Below are 12,512 nucleotides of genomic sequence, written 5' to 3' on the forward strand. Positions count from 1 at the left end.
TGCGAATCCGTCGTCTTCCAGGGAAAAAGCTAGCGGCGGCTGAATTATGCTTTGGGGAACATTCACGTGGGCATCCATGGGTCCAGTGGCGCTCGTGTAAGGCATCAAGACGGCCGAGGCGTATCGTACACTGGTTGTACACCATGTACATTCCTTCATGACGACCATGTTTCCTAACGGCAGTGGCATTTTTCAACAAGATAATGGGCCATACCACAAGGTCAGGAGTGTAATGGAGTGGTTCGAGGAACACAGTGGCGAGTTCCAATTGATGTGTTATCTTCCCAACTCGCTGGATCTGAACCAAATTGAACACCTCTGTGATGTAATTGAACGTGCTGTCAGAGCGCATCGCTCCCCTCCCCAGAATTTACGGGAATTAGGTGACCCGTGTGTGCAGATGTGGTGCCAACTCTCTTCAGCGACGTACCAAGACCTCATTGCTTCCATGCCAGACGTCTCGCCGCTGTTATCTGCGGACATATCGACTATTATGTAGTTGGTCATAATGTTCCGCCTGATCACTGTATGTTACACATGCATGAATATAAATAAATCTTATCTTGAATGAAGACAAATTATCGAGAAAACCGGTGGGAAAAAACAAAATAGACGTACACGCTCATATATTTATTACACACCATAGTAAAAATAGTTCTAAATTCTTCAACATTGTTAGCGTTTAGCAGAAAAATAATCGTTGAAATACAGGACATATACCAATCGATGGAAATCATTGAGCTGAAAAAATGATATAAGTGCGTGTAAATCTTCATGCATAGTTTTCGAGAAATTCCAAAAAAAAAAAAAAAAAAGAAAGAAACGAGGTTTTTGTGGACTTAAAACGTGATGCTGTACGATAACCACGCAATCTACTAAAATGAATGTGGTACTGAAGTATAGACTAATCAAGTTTTTCATTATGACTTTAGCAAGACGACAGATTACATGGTTAATGATATATAGCTCATAATTATTAACGTTGAAATTTTAATTTTTGTTTAATATTGTGCAAATATGAGAAATAATGAATCGAAAAATCACATTGAGCTGAATAAAATTACATACTTGAAAGTAAATTCTCATGCGTAGTTTTTGAGAAAATCGAGAAAAACTAAAACTTATGATGTTAAAAGGTGTGTCCATCGCCGTCAATCCTATGCAACTAATAGTTTTTACTCTATTGGGATAGATAATTTACTTAATAACAAACAAAGAGTGAAAACGTGATTGATTGGACACGGACTCTAACTCGATCTCCAGCATACCGTGCCGATGCGTTAACCTCTACGCCACCCAGTTTACTTCCCAGAACAGCTAAAAACTCTCTCACTCCTGTAGTCGGTATTCTCCACTCAGAACACATGCCTTATACCACAGCCTAGTTGATGTTTTTGGACAATTCAGTGTCCATAGATTGAGAACACCTTTCGACGGTTGTGATCTCATATATTAATGAAAGGAGGAAATAACCGATTTCAACTTATGTTTTCACACCAAATCCTCTGTAGGTGCGAATTGAATAACATACAAAGAGTGAAAATGTCATTGACTGGGCCGAGACTCGAACCCGGGATCTCCGGCATACCGTATCGATACGTTATCCACTACGCCAAAACAGCTAAGCACCCTCTCACTTCTGCAGTCGGTGTTCTCCACTCAGACCACATGCCTTGTACTTTAGCTGCTGTTCTTGGACAATTCAGTGTCTATATATTGAGAACTATTTTGACGGTTGTGATTTGTGTAAAAATAAGTTTAAATCGGTTGTTTTCTCCTTTCATTAATATGTGAAACCACAACCGTCAAAATATGTTTTCAATATATGGACACTGGATTGTCCAAGAATAGCAGCTAGGCTGTAGTACAGGCGTCGCGGACATAAGACCACCGGCAAATAGCCCACGTTGGCGACAAAAGTCCACCAGAGCTTTCGTGAAAGCGGACAAAAGCCCACCAGAGCTTTTGTGTAAGCGGACAAAAGCCTACCAGATCTTTCGTGTAAGCGGAGAAAAACCCACCAGAGCTTTCGTGTAAGCGGACAAAAGCCCACCAGAACTTTTGTATGAGCTGACAAATCATGCAAATGAAAGAAACAAAAGATTTGGGATAGTCATCTACATTTTTCGAACATACTTGCGAATTACGCAATTTACGTAAATCACACCGTGTAGATTAAGAATACGGTAACCACTTTCAAATTTATGTTTAATAGCTATTTTTACTCTAAATAACTTAATACAATGTATGCGAATTTCTACATCTTTCTTGGATTTTATCTTGTTTGTGACTTAGATAGAGATTAAACTCTAGACTAGGCCTAATGACTTTCGGCGAATAACCGCGAGCAGAAATTACTTCTGGCAATTATGTAAATAGTTTGACAACTGAATGATCATGTAATAATTTGTATGTATTATGATAGGAAAAGTTTCTGATGTAAGGGTATACTATAATGTTGTTTGTAACGTATTAAAATGTTAAAGCGTGATTGGCATTCATGGTAAATGTTAAAGCGTGATTGGCATTCATGGTGAATTTGTCGTTACTTCGTTGACAAGTTTATTGTGAATTCTTGTCTACGAGTCTACCACATTTATCAACAGAACTATCAGAGTATGGGGCATGGATTATGAAAGTACCGGAAGAAACGGGAGCAGTAATGACCAGATATGTGATTGGTGCAGGTTATGAATAGGGAAACCACAAATACATATATCTTACTTGTATATCTAGTATGTGTATACGCCTTTTTTCTGCAAATTTTTTTGTCCTTTTGGAGATTTCGAGTGTTTCTTAACCCTGGAATCCATACTCAAAACACTTTACACTTTTACGTAGGTGGTGTCTAGTAGACCCCATCCGGGTATCTCAGTGGAAGTAATTATAACTACATGTTTCGATCACTACAATATAAAGTCATTATGTGCTAATAGTACTAATATAATCTTGATATATCCACACTCAGTTTGATAACAACAATATTCGGTACCGCATTTTTATTGTAAGAAGTATGGAATTCACCTAACTACTTATATTTAGTTTCGTGTGAGTAAGATTTTACTATGTTTTCCTTTTTATTTTTCCCCTGACGCTATGCTTCTGTCTTCAAGATCTGTGCAATATAAAATTTCATCAAACATATCTTAAATAATAAAACACTCCAATGCGTTCTGAAGAGTAGTTGTTTTGAAGCCACGTGTTGGTCCAAGCATATGTGAAGCATATTGTGCTGACGAATCTGAGAAATAGGTTTGGAAGTAGACAATTATACTGTAGGCTACCATCTAATCCGGTTAAAATACTTGATGCACCGATCGGCTTCTGAATCCGAAGACAAGTTTCGTTGGCACAAGAAAATCCGGTTTCACTTAAACTATTTGTTACGGATCACGTATTCAATACGTTTTCAAAGTATCTTCTGAATCACTCTCCTCATGACTATATTCAGTACTTTCCTTAGAAGATAAAATTCCTTCTTCTGCAAGCCACTCAGACACAACTTTAGAGAACTAGAAACTTCTGAGATTTTCTTTAGAGACACAACTTGATGGTTGTGGTTTCATATATTAATGAAAGGAGGAAACAACCGATTTAAACTTATTTTTACACAAATCACACCCGTCAAAATAGTTCTCAATATATAGACACTGAATTGTCCAAGAACAGCAGTGGACACTTCTAAATGGTACAGCCATATGGAGATTTACGGCTAAGGTGTACCATTTAGAAGTGTCCACCGCTGTACAAGGCATGTGGTCTGAGTGGAAAGCACCGACTGCAGAAGTGAGAGGGTGTTTAGCTGTTTTGGCGTAGTGGATAACGTATCGATACGGTATGCCGGAGATCCCGGGTTCGAGTCTCGGTCCAGTCAATGACATTTTCACTCTTTGTATGTTATTCAATTCGCACTTACAGACAGGCCCGCAACTAGGGTTTCTGTCACCCGGGGCAAACACACAATTCGGCGCCCCCCCCCCCCCAGGTTTAGTCGAAAAGTATCACTTACTTATGGATAGCAACTGGTTTTCTTAATGAAACCAGTTATATCGATTTTTAAGTACTTTAATCAAACTTACTTTAACCACAAAAATATATTGCATTCGTTATGTGCTCACAAGTTTTAAGAATAATTTTGTACATACATTTTGTTTAATGTTGTATGAAGAAATCAAAACAAAATGAACTAGAAAATATCTGCCGCATTATACAGTTATTAATTGAAATAACACATTTAGTTTTAATAACCCGAAGAATAATTATGAGCATACGCTTTCATATTAAAATAAGAAACTAATACAAAATAAACTAGAAAATATCTAGTACATCATAAAGTTATAATTGAAATAACATTTAGTTCTAATAAACCCAAAAATAATTTTGTACATAAGCTTTCATTTAAAAATATAAAAACAATACAAAATAAACTTGAAAATATCTGGTATATTATAAATAGAGCAACCCAAAAGCATAAAAAGCATAATAGCAATTGAGACATATGGTTGGTACCTTGAACATGGGTGTGGTTGTCTAAGGGTCCAGAAGAAACTAATTTTAAAGAATAATAAAGCATAATTTTAGAAAATAAAGCATAATTTAAAATATATAGCATAATTCTTGGAAATTCTATTTAACTGCAAGTTTAGCATATACTATATTAATATTTTTTTAAAAAAAAATATTTACAATGCAAAATCATTGAGAACATAACAATGCAACAATGAAAAGCTTATTTTTATTTCTGTAAATTTTTCGGTGTAATCCTTTCATGTGGAGAAAAGAAGAAAACTTTCCATCAACAATGAAGCACACAAGAACTCCACACTACATTGTTATGTGTACCTCTCGAACTTGAGCACTTTCTGTACTTTTTGTGCACCTTTCTGTATACTTTCTCTTTCTGTATATATACTCACCTCTAAGGTGCACACAAGTGATAGAAAAAACTGATTCGAGCAAAGCATATCTCTTTACAGTGCATTAACTAGAAAGTTCATTAAATATGAAGGAAATTGCTTCATAAAATATTAATAAATAGATCAAGATATTTAGATTATTTAATGTATAGTAAATATTATACATTATACACGATTAATGTAAAACAATGATTGAAATTAACAATAAAGCATAATAAAGCATAAGTTGGACTGATAGATAACAATTCAAAATGCCTCGAAAAGCTCTCAAGCAAAACTAATAGATAAAACTTCATACAGCCTTCACTCGCAAAATCCCTTGGTAGGCGTACAAGAAACAATTAAATACACCAAGGCGTGTAACTTTTCCGCCACAAAACTGCCCTCTAGTTTAAAAACATTACAGCAATTGCGTAACATTACAGGGGGCGCGTCTGAGCTAAACTCTTCAACCACCAGCAAGCAACAAAAATCGGTAACTTTTCGCCCCCGCCCCTATTGATAACAGCGTTTTAAACTTCAGAGCTGTTCTCAATGGAATTATAGAGCTTCTTCGTGGCTAAGCGGTTAGCGTACGCGCCTTTGGCGTGGGAGACCCGGGTTCGATTCCTGACGGGAGGTCATGTGATTCGGATTCCACGTTAATCAGTAGGTCCACGTCTCATATAGCCTTGCTGCTGAAAGGGACGTTAAACTCAAAATCAACTCAACTCAATGGAATTATACAGACAATCAGCTCCTTGTGGTAGGAAAAGGAAAGGGGGACGGATTCTCTGTGGTCGCCCAAGGGAACAAATGCATGCAATATTAGGTTTTTAATGTATGACATTACACCTATTTAGATGAGACTCTCTCTCTCTCTCTCTCTAAAAGAGGTCCCATGGAAAAGGCCAAGTAAACTTTTGATTTCTTTTAACCTCTAGAATAAGTTCCTCAAGGGAAAGGGTGCGCTTTTTAAAACAATTGATATACTATCTTCTTTCTGGCGCCCCCTCCAACTATGCGCCCGGGGCACGTGTCCCCTCTGCCCCCCCTAGTTGCGGCCCTGCCTACAGAGGATTTGGTGTGAAAAAATAAGTTGAAATCGGTTATTTCCTCCTTTCATTAATATATGAAATCACAACCGTCGAAAGGTGTTCTCAATGTATGGACACTGCATTGTCCAAAAACAGCAACTAGGCTGTGGTACAAGGCATATGATCTGAGTGGAGAGCACCGACTACAGGAGTGAGAGAGTTTTTAGCTGTTCTGGGAAGCAAACTGTGTGGCGTGTCGGCACGGTATGTTGGAGATCGAGTTAGAGTCCGTGTCCAATCAATCACGTTTTCACTCTTTGTTTGTTATTAAATAAATTATCTATCCCAATAGAGTAAAAACTATTAATTGTATAGGATTGGCGGCTAGGGACATAGTTTTTAACATCATAAGTTTTAGTTTTTCTTGGTATTCTCAAAAACTACGCATGAGAATTTACCCTCAAGTATGTTATTTTATTCAGCTCAATGTGATTTTTCCATTCAATATGTCTCATATTTGCACAATATTAAACAAAAATTAGAATTTCAGAGTTAATAATAATTATGAGCTATATGTCATTAATGGTTATCCCAAGCATTTGTCGGAGCCGCGGTGGCTCAGTGGTAGAGCGTTCACTTACGGTGCTTGGGGTCCCGAGTTCGATTCCAGCCCCCGCCCAGTGAACTTTGTGGTGGACAAACACCGTGTGCGTGGGTTTTCTCGGGGTTCTCCCATTTCCTCCCACTTTCTTCATTCCACAATTTCATTCATCACTCATCACCGTCTCCTTTAGCCTAACCGGCATAACCTTGGGACGTAAAACTCAAAAATTTCATTTCATTTTTCCCAATCATTTGTCTTTTATTTGTATGTTTGGCCATCTTGCACGAAAGCTCTTGTGGGCTTTTATCCGCTCACATGAAAGCTCTGGTAGGCTTTTGTCCAGTGGGATTTTGCCAGTGGTCTTTTGTCCTACACCCGCAGTACAAGTCATGTGGTCTGAGTGGAGAGCACCGACTGCAGGACTGAGAGAGTGTTTGGTTGGTATGGGTGCCGTATTTGTTAACGCATCGGCACGGTATGCCAGAGATCCCGAGTTCGAGTTCTAATCCAGTCAATCACTTTTTCACTCTTTGTATGTTATTCAATTCGTACGGATTTGGTGTGTAAAAATAAGCTTAAATCGGCTTAAATCGTAAAAATAAACTTATCATTAATATATATAACTTATATATTTATGACAAATATACACTGCTGAGTAACAGATTCTATCTACTGTTGTTCAATTTCTCTTAACAATGCATGCTTAGTCCGAACAATGACGCACATATTACTTATAAAATTCCCACGGCGCAGTTACCTCTAGGTAGTTGGTACAAGATGTACTTCCAACCTAGCGCACTTTCTACAGTGGTGTGCCAGGGTTAACTTCTATTGACTTACGAGAAGCTCTCTTGACGTAGCCCCATTATGCGCTATGTTCGTTACCTAATTGAATAGTAGCTGTTCGCTAGCATCGTTCTGGCATTACGGATGGATTGTGATCCACGCTAGTCTTATTGTCCGACGACCTTCATACTATTAGCACATGCTCTCTACAGGCATTACGATTAGCTTTTCCTATTGTGGTCAGTGTCGTTGGACCTTCAAATTACAATATATTCTCTACACACCCACATATAGTCTCGGGGGAAAATTTCGTTCAAATGGGATTGAGCATTAGAGGATGTTTTTAAATGCATTTCCACCAGTGTACTACTTACTCCACTTCACGGGTGAAAGTGGGGTAAGGACTACACTACACATGAGATAAAGAGTAGCAGAGATATTAAATAAATGAGGCTTCATATCATTTATTCTTCTTCATATCATTTTGTTTTCCCTGACTTCTCGACGATTTCCCCGATTTCCATATTTGTAAGAACTCTGGATACAGAACAAAGGCGTACCTGCACAATTATTGGGAATTTTAATATTACTGAATAAGAAAGCCAGAAAGAGGATATAGTAAGAATACATGGCATGGGAAAATAAACAGAATGAAATTCATCCTATCTCATTTTCATACAAAAGTATTTGATTTTTGTGCAGTTTACTAAAATTCTTTAATGGCGTTGGAAATAGAACTAATCTACTGAATGATCTACCAAACAATCGGTACTTTATTAAGTTGTTAACCATTATGAAAGGATTCATATTCTCCGGTTGCGCAGTATTAGGGAGTGTACTGACGGGTAAGTAACTCCTTACCTACGAACTTCAGGTTAAATAACATTGAGTCTGTTTCTGCAATTATTGTGAGTACTGTATTTCAAATTTCGTGACATTTAGTTATAAGTGAACTTTGATAATCGTGTGTTTGGGATATCAACATCCAATTTTGAGAGGCATGGTGAAACTTGTTTTGGAATATTGTATATAAAAAAGAAGAAATAAAAAAATATATATTTAAATGCTGGTACAAACCAGTTGCACCAAAGACAATCTTTGGTACCAGAATATAACCTTATTCTTTGTACGTGTAAATAAGGTAAGCATTCATCCAGACGAATAATTAAGTTTTCAACTCTATATTCAGTGTTCTTTAAAAGTATGAGATTACACACATCATAGCGTTGTGTAATATGATTTTTCTTCTGAAATGATTGCAACAGGGAAATGTGACAGTGTCTGCTGATGTGGATTTTGATTTCTAAAGTAGACATTCCATCCAAATGGATGAGGAAAAGGAACTTACGTTTTAGTTTTTGGTCAAAATTTATGACAACCTCAATAGCTAACGCCAAAGGCATATATCTTAATCAGGTATGTTTGTTTATTGACGTTTAGCGTCCCTTTTCAGCACCGCGCTTGTGTGAGACATGAATCTATAGTTTAAAGTGGAATCGGCACCATCGTGTTAAATGCCATTCCGCCGGGAAATGAACCCGGAACTACGTGACTGAACGCGCGCGCTAGCCACTCGACTAGTGTGCAGGACTGTATGCTAGTCATATATTTTCAAAAGAGTTTTGTGTTCCTCAATGTAATTTTTTTTAGCTTAGTTCTTTTTTTAAATCAAAGTTGACTATCTGTTAATTTAATAATAATTCACATATTTTTGCGGAAGGATACCTTTGGTTTATCACTGAGATTATACGAAACGTAAACTAACAGTTTAAAATAGGACATCGGGAGACCGAAATAGTGTCTTTAGCGCCGAATTCACGTAATCTAAGGAGACAGCCACAAAGGAATTTGTGTCAAAAGACACAAATGTCATTAATATTTTTTTTTTCACGACAGTTTATTACATTCCAATTTAAGTATAATATATTTCGTGAGTCTGCCTATAGATAAGTAAACAGCATCCTAATAAGAAAATAATAGTACTCAGATTTATATATATCCTTTGTGTGTTTGCTATTAATATTTGGTGTGCTGTTCCTTTAAAAAATGGAGAAATATTTTCCTCAGACCTTCCGTTTAACAGAATTAACGGAAGACATTATAGGCGTCTGAATATACAAAGTACGTTATTACGTGCAAGAATATTATCTATCTCCCATAATGGAAATCCTTTCGAACAAAATCAAAATATATATACTAATGAAAGGGAGAAACAATCGAACCCAGGACCTCTGGCATACAGTGCCGATGCGTTAACCACTGCGTCACCTAATCCGCTTCCCAAAGCAGCCACTCAATCTCTCACTCATGAGTTTGGTGCTCTCGTCTCGAACCATGTGGGTTGTACTACAGACCCCTGCTGTGATTGGAAAATCCTGTGTCCATATACCGAGCACATTATGACGGTTGGGATTTCATATATATTAATGAAAGGAGGAAACAACCGATTTTTTATTTTACACATATAAATGCAAATTCTAACGCAAAGAGAAAAAAAGCGACTGACTGGATCGGGACTCGAAGCCAGGACCTCTGGTATTCTAAGCTGAAAATAAAACGAGGTTTTTGGAAATTACTTGTCTTAAGACGGATGAGGGACTTAAATACATAACCGTGAAATTTTGTATAAATATTCTCCTTGCGTCTTTGGGTGTAAATAAGACGACGTTCTGGCAATTGCGTTTGTAAGACGGGATGCGGGCTAGAATAATTTTTGCCGTTCGCCAGACAGCCGAAATTATTAGGCGTATAACCCTGAAAGTTTAAATTTACGTTTTCCTAACAGCATAGACTGTAAATAAGGGAGGGAAATGCTTATCCTATGGGAGGATGAGGAATTTTTTTCGTTCATGGAAACCTGATTTTTTAAAAATTCTTCCTTTCCCTAGGCTGTGAATAAGATGAGAGTTTGGGAATTGCGTATTCCAATGATTTGCTTTTCGCCAGATCTACGAGCTGTGCAACCTTGGATTTTTGTATATATGTTCTCTTTGCACTCTAGCCTACAAATAAGGCAAAGTTTTGTTTATTTTTTTTTTTTTTTTTTTTTTTTTTTTTTTTAACCGTTCATCAGATCTCCAAAACAGTAAGTCGCGGAACCTTGAAATTTCGTATAAATGTATTCTTGCACCCTACGCTGCAATTGGATATTCTAAGGAAGAACGGACAGGTTTTAATGATGTTTTGCAATTCACCAGATCTTCGGAACTATTACGCGTATAACCTTGAAATTTCTTATAAAGGCAGCAGAGAAGACGGCATTTTCTGAAATATGACTCCTAAGTGGGTGAGTTCGGGACTTTCAATGATTTTCATGGGATTTTGCAAATACAAACTCTAAGATAGATTTTTTAAAATCACCGAAACTATTGAGAGAAGATGAAATTCTACTTTCGTGTTATTTACTTCCATTTAATATCGAAGACGAATAGGGATGGAATGTAGAGAGGAAGAGATAAACAAGCAGAAGGCAGATGCTAGTATGAAGATCAACTCAGGAAAGACAATCTGCGTTGCATGCTAATAACACGTAATCGGGAATCGAAATATTGTTTGAATAAGTGTCTTATAATTAAATTTTACTACTAATATATTATAAGTAAACAATAAGTAAACTATAAGAAAACAATAAAAATACTATAATTAGAAGTAGGTTATTACATTTAAGACTCAGAAGTTGTGAAAAGTAATTTTTAAAACGTGACGAAGGTATTCATTCAAATAATCATTTAAAAGGAAAAATGGGCTAAGTAAAGACACTGGTGCAAAGTTAGTTCTTGAATCACAATTTTCGCTCTTTGGTTCGTAAGTGCAAAATTTCAGTATATTGTTTCCTTTCATGCTGATTGCACCCAAATATGAACTCTTATTGAACATTAAAAATAAATAAATAATAATTCAGAATCCGAAAAGGACAAGCGAACCTTTCGCAGAAGAAATAAAGCAATTGTACTTTTTCCCCCCTCAAAATCGTGTACGAAACCATTAGCGTGAAGGCCAACGAGCAGTGGCGTCAATGAAATACATGCCCTTTAAAAACTTATTCTGTTGAAGGTTCTTACTCATAATACACAAGTATGCGAAAGACAGCTAAAAGTCTCACTCCAGTAAACTTAGAAATATAGCTAACAGTGCACAGAAACTGTGAAAATGTGAGCTTTGTATCGGCGTGAAAATGATAAAAAGTTTGTTTTCTCATTTGTATTAAAACATCATTATCTGTCCTTGACGTGTATTTCTTGTCTTCCCTAGTTTGGAGATTCTGCTTCCAGAAAGAAAGTTTCCAAATTGGCGATATACTGCTCGTTAGGAAGTTGAGTATTCGGCACATACCGATACGTTTTGGCTCCATTATGTCCTAGGAGACTGAACTCATGATGCAACAAAATCATTCGCAAATAACGCTGGCCCATCATATTGCACAGATAAGTGTATCACGTTCTATCACATCTGTGTTTGTATTTTTGGGGTAATATCTTCCTGGTGACATGATCTACTTATCTTACGGTTTCATCACTTCAGCATACTCAGAATCAGAGAATATTGATTATAGGCATTGTGTATTTCGATCATTTACTTGCGATCAACCTGGTATTTTCTGGAGTTAACTCACTGTAATTTATTGAGGCACACAGATACAAATAATAATAATAAGTCGAGATGATCCGAACTCATAAGCTCTCGGCGTGCAAAGCTGAGGAATGCAGCCTCTTGTCGAGCCGAACCTGGCCACCAATATAGGGATCTTTAGTTCCTATGCAACAGGCTACTCGCACACCACATTTCATTCCGAACCGGGCAGTAGTTACCGAGAAAAAAAGTACCACATACAAGGGGACTCGAGTGGAGTGGAGTCGAGCCGAGCCTGGTCACTAAATATACAATTTTTATTCATTTGGTCATGGGCTATTTGTCCACCAAATTTAGTTCAGATCCAGCCAGTAGTTACCGAGAAATAAATTACCAAGAAAAAGTGCGGGTTAAAAACTAGAAATCCAAACCTTAGTAGAGCATACCTAACTAACACATAGACTATACATATAGAGCTTTGTTCAACATATATGTAAGATTATTTTGCTTTACACGATTTTCAAATTCATAGTACACATGCTTGCTCCTGGTACTATCTGCTCATTTGCTTGCTCAGTGGAAGTAAATGAAAAGAGAATGCTAAAAATGCTTAGCAGCAAG

At 37.0% G+C, this 12,512-nt stretch overlaps 1 protein-coding gene across 2 annotated transcripts in view; it reads right to left on the bottom strand.

Moving 5' to 3' along the window:
- LOC145671247 (BLOC-2 complex member HPS3) overlaps positions 1-12,512 on the bottom strand; it is a 76,234-nt gene that overhangs the window by 47,016 nt on the left and 16,706 nt on the right. The gene's annotated exons all lie outside the window — the stretch shown is intronic.

This window comes from Thermobia domestica, chromosome 15 (genome assembly GCF_964235325.1).
Source record: "Thermobia domestica chromosome 15, izTheDome1.hap1.1, whole genome shotgun sequence".
Taxonomy (NCBI): Eukaryota; Metazoa; Arthropoda; class Insecta; order Zygentoma; family Lepismatidae; genus Thermobia; species Thermobia domestica.